We start from the raw sequence: 7676 nt of genomic DNA, 5'->3' as shown, positions 1-7676 counted from the left end.
CTTAAAACAAACACTGTGGAGACAGTCCAACAAACTGGAGGAGGATGTTCCAGACATGGGGACAGGATGTAAATATTGCTGTTATACATTTGAAGTAATGTTAGTTTAACAGGGTATATGTGGATATGGCCGTTCTGCATGATTTAAAGTTTGACATGACAGTGTTATGTGGTTGAGAAAACCCTCACCTGTAAGGCCATCTGCAGACTGGCCAGAGTTTGGAGTCTTAGGTTTGGTGTGTTACTCACACATTTTTTGTCTTTATAAATTCAATAGCATACTGTGAGGATTGCAGTCAGTAAATGGTAACATCCATGTGTGCTTCTGACTTCATATCCCTTAGAAGAGATATGTTACAACAAACCCTGTTACACCAACAATTTTCTCAGTTTATAACAGCAATATTTCAATATTGGTGCTGTGTTTGTGCCTCTGTCCCCCAGTTCTGTCACCCTTTGTCCATATCTCATGCAGTAAGAGGTGGATATGTAAGGTATATCATTATTTACTGACATCATTCCTGATATCAAGCCAGTGATATATCAGACTGCCAGACATGATGTCCTTCAAGAATGCAACTGCAGTCCTCACATATGGGTTGTCCTGCCTCAGGCAGACCCTCGGTCGGCCGGATTCCAAAGTCTGGGTCGGCTGATGTCGCCTCCTCCCCGACGTCAGAGCGGCTGGAGTATAAAGGCATCCGCTGACGCCATCTTCTCCAGTCTTTCTTGCCGCGCAGTGCCCGAAGCAGAAGCAGTTCGCAAGTGCCGGTCGGTCATCTCCTGTGTTTCAGTTACCGAAGTCATCTAAAAGCTAAGTACCCTGTTGGGGAACATTTTTTCTTGCCTCAGCCGATGTCAGAAAAAATTGAAAAAGTTAATAATTGTTTGTCTTGTGGTAAACAAATACCTCATAAGGACTTCCATTCTTACTGCCTCCCTTGCCTGGGCCCAGACCACGATGTCTCGGCCTGTGCTGCCTGTGCTTGCTTTAATAAGCGCACACTCAGGCGCCGGGCAGAATTTGCCGAAGACTTTTTTGGCGAATCTTTCGCATATATCATGCCGTCGGAACAATCGACAACACAAACTACCAAAAAACCCAAGGACCGGGACCGACATCCTCGGCCCGCGTCGTCCACCGATACCATGCCTAAGCCCTCCGCGAGTGCATCGGTCCCTTCGGAAGTGGTAATTCTACTGCCCCAGGCCGACGACATCGCGTTAACGTGTTCTTCGGTCCCGGAGACCACAGGTGCGGTTGTTGATTTCCACCAGAAACGAAGCTCTAGATTTACCCGACACCATTCCTGTGGACAGGGTTACCCCTGCACGTGGGGCAGCTAGGCCTCCGGTATCCATGTCCATCAAGGCCTTTGCACGTGCCAAGGCTGTCAGCCAGGCCAAGGCTCATCCTAAACCTACTGTTCAGGGCCCCTCTTCTGATAGACAGATCATGACTCTTGCTGCAGATCTAATCTCTCTTATCAGGGGGTCTCAGCCGCACCCAGACAGAGGTTCTCAGCCGCCTGCAGATAAAAGGCCTAGAACTGAGCAGACAGACACCCTCTCTTCAGATGAAGCCTCTGGGGATTCAGAGCACTCAGATACTCAGGAAGAATCCTTCCAGGCCTATGAGGACTCGGATGCTGAGGATTCAATTCCCTTGGCCTCTCCTCCTGAGGATATTTCTTTTGGTGAAGTACTCCACTCCATGAGAGAACATTTTCTGTGGCAGGGTCAGGAATTTTCTGACTCCAGGAAAAGGCTACGTACCTTCCTTAAGCTACCCCAACACAGGCCTTTAGCTATTCCTCCAGTGCTGGATGTCCTTGATGATGTATACTCAGACTCCAGTGCTTCGCCTGATTCTCTCCCTCCTGCTCCTGTCAAGCCTGACAGATATTACAGGGTCCCTGAAACCCATAAGCATCTCTTTAAGGCCCACTCTGTGGATCTAGAAACTATTTCACAGGGCCCCAAGGCAGTGGCTACTTCCTCGGCCAAAAACCCTCTGCCCACTGACAGGGAAGCTAGGTCCCTGGAGAGATGGGGCAAAAAAGTTTATACCTCTTCCACCCTTGCCATGAGGTCACTCAACTGCCTTTTTCATATGTTTCAGTACCAGGATTACTTAATGGATGATTTGCAGAAACAGTTAGCCTCTCCTGAGCCTATAGATAGAAAGGCATTGCAGGATCTGGTTCATAACACTTAGCAGGTTAGCAATCATTTTCTTCAGTGTGGTTATGATGCATTGGAAGCTTCACGTAGGGCAGCCATGACAGGGGCCGTCATTCGTAGACATGCTTGGTTGAAAGAACAGCCTCTGCCAGACCATGTTAAAGTTAAGCTCCTTGATGCACCTCTGGAAAATCAGAAGCTTTTTGGTGCTAATGCACAGGATGTGTTGAAGTCTATTGAGGAAAAGGCTAAATCAGTACAGACTGTCAAGGATTTCCTCCAGGTTCAGCCCCCCAGATTCAGCAGGAATTGGCCTTCAAAGAATTGGTCCTTTCTGGACTCAGACAAGTTACAAAAGGGAAAAAACAGGCGTGCTCGAGGTAGAGGGCAATACCGAGGCTCCTACAGGGGCCGCCAATGGCAACCACCAAATCAGAGAAGTGGCGCAGGGACTTCTACTGCTCCACAGGGACAATCACAATGACTTGACTTTCACTCCGCCTACCAAGGCTCAAAGAGAAGCACCTCTAGGCGGAAAATTATCCTTATTCTCAAAGAACTGGCACATTTTAACCAAGGACAAATGGATTCTGGACATAATAGACAGAGGCTACAGGTTATACTTCCACACCTTACCAACGAGACAAGGCATGCCAAACCTGCCACAAAATCAAAGGGCAGAGGCTCTTTTACAAGTTTCAAAGCTGTTACAAATAAAAGCTATAGAAAAGGTTCCTCCACTGGAACAAGGCCAGGGATTCTACTCAAGGCTGTTCCTTGTTCCAAGAAAAGAAAAGCAATGGAGGCCTATACTGGACTTGCCCGTTCTAAACACTTTTCTTATTGTGCCAAAATTCAAAATGCTGATGTTACAGCAACTCCTTCTCATGCTGGGCAAGGGGTCTTGGCTGGTTACTCTGGACCTCAAGGAGGCATACCTGCATGTCCCAATCAGACACAGCTGCAGAAGATACCTCAGATTTCTTGCAGGAACAGAGTATTATCAATTCTCAGCATTGCCGTTTGGCTTATCTACTGTGCCCAGAGTGTTCACGAAATGCCTGGCATCAGTAGTTGCACATTGCAGACTCCAAGGGATTCAAATATACCCTTACCTGGACGACTGCCTCATACAAGCAGACAGCAAACAAACCTTGGTAAAAAACTTGGACTATGTCATTCAGTTGCTACAAGCTTTGGGATACACAGTCAACATTCAAAAATCAAGACTACTGCCATCCCAAAAGATTATTTTTCTAGGAGCAAACCTGGACACACAATCACAAATGGCTTTCCTCACAGAGGAGAAACAACAGCATTTACCAGATTACTTCAAAAGCCTAGCAAAAGTTACCCAGCTGACTGCAAGGAAGATCCTGCAGGCCCTGGGTTTCATGGCATCTTGCATTCTTCTGATCCCTCTGGCAAGACTACACATGAGAAAGCTACAATGGTACCTAAAAAGCTTATGGTCTCAACACAGCCACAACCTAGAAGACGTAATACCACTCATCCCATGCCTGCAAAGGGAATTTTTGTGGTGGGCTCAAGCAAGCCAGTTAAACCAAGGCATGCCTTTCAACAAGGTCCAAGCAAGTCAAACCATTACAACAGACGCCTCAGATCATGGATGGGGGGCACACATGGAGGACAGATGCATTCAAGGTCAATGGACTCCCATGGAAATGCCTCTGCACATAAATCAAAAAGAGATGTTGGCAGTGATACATGCAATAGAAGCCTTTGGAAAATCTCTTCAACAGGACCATCTGCGAATAAGGACAGACAACACCACGGTCATGTGGTATATAAACAAACAAGGAGGCACTCACTTGTATCCCCTCTGCAGACTAACAATGGCTTTTTGGGAAAAATCCCTGAAAGTGAACATTCATTTGCAATCCCAGTTTGTTCCGGGCAAAGATGATGTTCTGGCGGACAGGTGGAGCAGAGATTTCGTGGATCCACACGAATGGATGCTACATCCACACATTTTCTCACAAATAACAACTGCATGGGGAAGACCGGACATAGATCTCTTTGCTTCTCATCACAATCACCACCTGGACAGGTTCTGCTCAAGGACACACCCTCCTTTAGCCTGGAGAACGGATGCTCTCTCCTTCAGCTGGAATGCCCTAAAAATCTATGCATTCCCTCCTCTACCACTACTCACCAAGGTGTTACTGAAGATCAAAGCAGAGCAACCAAAGGGAATATTAATAGCTCCAGACTGGCCGAGGCAGCATTGGTATCCCTTGCTACTGAGCATAACTCAAACCAAACCATGGCCCTTGCCCCAATGGCCATTGCTCCTAACTCAACACAATTACAGGACTGTTCATCAAAACCTGCAAACATTACAACTGACAGCTTGGAGGGTTACATGACTTTGCCCCATGTACCTCTCTCCGAAAAGGTTCAGGAAATCTTGCTGGAAGCACACAGACCTTCCACCAGAAAAACCTACTCGGCCAAATGGAAGAGATTCATCATCTGGAATACCAAAAAGGGCCAGGATGCATTAGTAATGAGCATACCTCAGATATTAGAATACTTGGCAGAAATGTTTCATAGCGGCCTCTCATATTCTTCCATTAAAATTCATGCTTCAGCAATCTCAGCAAATTACAACTGTGACCCACCTGTGTTTTCGCATCCCTTGTTAAGACAGTTTCTAAGAGGGATAAAGAATATCAAACCTCCCAGAAAACCACCAGTTCCTGCATGGGACCTCAACTACGTCTTGGAAAAATTAACTCTTCCTCCTTTTGAACCAGCAGCATCTTCAGAAATGCAATTTCTCTCCTGGAAAACAGTATTCCTGTTGGCAGTTACCTCAGCAAGAAGGGTCTCGGAGATACAGGCCCTCATGGCAGTACCTCCCTTTCTCATCTTTCATCAGGACAGAGTTTCTCTAAGCACCAATCCTTCATTCATGCCAAAAGTGATATCCAGGGTGTTTCTAAATCAAGCAATTCACCTGCCTACCTTCTTCCCCAATCCTCAAAATAAAGGGGAAAAGCTACTACATATTTTGGACATACACAGACAACTACGCTACTACCTGGACAGAACAAAGACCACCAGTAAAGTCTGACCAACTATTTGTAGCCTATGCTGCCGGAGTGCAAGGAAAGGCAGTCTCCAAACAAACAATTTCAAAATGGATTGGACACTGCATCAGATTCTGTTACTCCTTCCATGGAAAGGGTGTGCCAGCCAATATTAGGCCACACTCAACCAGAGCTATAGCCACATCCACAGCCTTTCTAAGAGGAGTGGCTACAAAGGACATTCTAGAGGCTGCTACATGGAGCTCCGTGCATACATTTACCAGACACTACAACCTGCCTTTATACTCCAGATCCCGAGCAGGCTTTGCATCTGCAGTCCTGCAGGGTCTTTTAGCTACACCATCCCTAGCATAGATCCTACCACCCCCAGCTTGGCTATGGTATTCAACCCATATGTCAGGACTGCAGTTGCATTCTTGAAGGACATAGTACAGTTTTGTACCTACCGTAAATGTAGATGTCCGATAGATATGCAACTGCAGTCAGGTTTTCCCTCTCTCCTACCCCACTGCTTTTTTCCCTTGGGTCCATTCCCCCTCTCCTTTTCAGCTGGGGTTATCTATTATGGTGTATCTGTTTATTACTGTTGTGCATGTCTGGAATTTTTTGCTTATCCATTCACAAATTTAGCCTTCCTTGGAGGGCACCTGGCATCTGGGGCAAGAAACACTGAAGAAGATGGCGTCAGCGGATGCCTTTATACTCCAGCTGCTCTGACGTCGGGGAGGAGGCGACATCAGCTGACGCCAGACCCAGACTTTGGAATCCGGCCGACCGAGGGGCTGCCTGAGTCAGGACAACCCATATGTCAAGACTGCAGTTGCATATCTATCAGACATCTACATTTATGGTAGGTACAAAACTGTACTTTATGTATAGGAGGCCTTATATTTGAGGACAAAATCTGGACATTCTGTTGTGGTCTGTACAGTGGTGTGGTCTGTGTACTTATGGCGATTGTTGACAGAGTGTCAGTATTGTGTAGCAGTGTATTGTGAATATGTTATTTGGCCTGTGTACAGAGTGGGGTAGATGTCAGTGTTCTTGGTCCTTTTCTATCAGACATTGCATGCTGCTCCAGTTTCTGGTACCCTATCAGCTTACATGTTTGTAGGGCCAGACTGAGACATGTCCCATACCACAGTCAGGCATCAGACTACACTGTGAATTGGGCCAGTATATGTAGGGGTAGTGTGTGAGTGGAAAACATAATGATGGGTTTTGTTCACACAGTCCATATACTGTACTATTAATTAGGCTCACCATAATGTGACTGTGACTGTGTTCAGATTGGTTATGGGTATGCATTTTCACAATGGTGTCTGTTACTCTGTTACTCCATGCTGTTACATCCCTGTGGTGCCTGCTATATTTTCAATTACATGTGTATTCCCCCATAGGAAAATTGAGGTAGTGTTGTGGCAGTCTGCCTGTAATTTAGACAGTGCTTGATGACATGCCCAGTTCAGTGTATTTTCCCTAGTGTGATGCTATGTCCAGATATCTGTATATTTCTGAAAAAAGCAGCGAGATGCTGTGAAGATATATGTCACTAACTAGTGGGAAGTATGTGGGCTTGGGACTTGTGCTCCTCCAGTTAATATATGTTAGGACAGACAGGAGGGTGTGATTGCATCAACTGTGTGAGCTTATCTACTCCAGTATTTGAGATATATCCCCATTTTCATGGCTTTAAACATTCCCTTTGTCAGGCTTGTTCCACATTTCTTGCACTAAGGAGTTCTGTGTATACCTCTCGACTAACCAGATTGTTTCAGACTGTTCAGGTTTATTGCTCATATTTCTGCTGTATTCCACAGAATCATTATTGTGATTTGTGTGGTACTTCACTATGATGATTTTATATCTCTCAGTAACTCTTGGTGTACATTTCAGTTTCAGAACTGCCTTCCTTCAAAACATGTATGCTGACACAAAGCCTGTTACTGTAGCAACATTCTACATTTATTACTGGAATACTTACATTATGTCCCCTTGCACTAAGAGGTTGAGAGTTATAGTTCTGAGGTATGACTCCACTACATGTTATGGACATATATATATATATGTGTGTGTGTGTATGTGTGTGTGCATGTATATGTATATTATATATATATATATATATATATATATATATATATATATATATATATATATATATATATATCCTGTTTATGTGTAAATATGAGTGTTGCATATTCCTTCTCAGATGTATCTCACCATATTAACTATGTGTATATTTAGCTATAGAAACATGACTGATTCTACAGTGTTTTCACTAACAAGTATTAAAAAATGTAGTACTCAAAGCAGTTTTTCACTACTATTCTGTACATGTACTGAATGATATATTTGAAAAAGCAACAGATATTCTTACAACTCAGATGGCTTAGTGGTTAAGTCATCTGACTGCAGA

The sequence above is a fragment of the Protopterus annectens genome, chromosome 5.part1 (assembly GCF_019279795.1).
Source record: "Protopterus annectens isolate FY-2018-M chromosome 5.part1, PAN1.0, whole genome shotgun sequence".
NCBI classification, from domain to species: Eukaryota; Metazoa; Chordata; order Ceratodontiformes; family Protopteridae; genus Protopterus; species Protopterus annectens.
Note: the sequence above shows the minus strand (reverse complement) of the source record.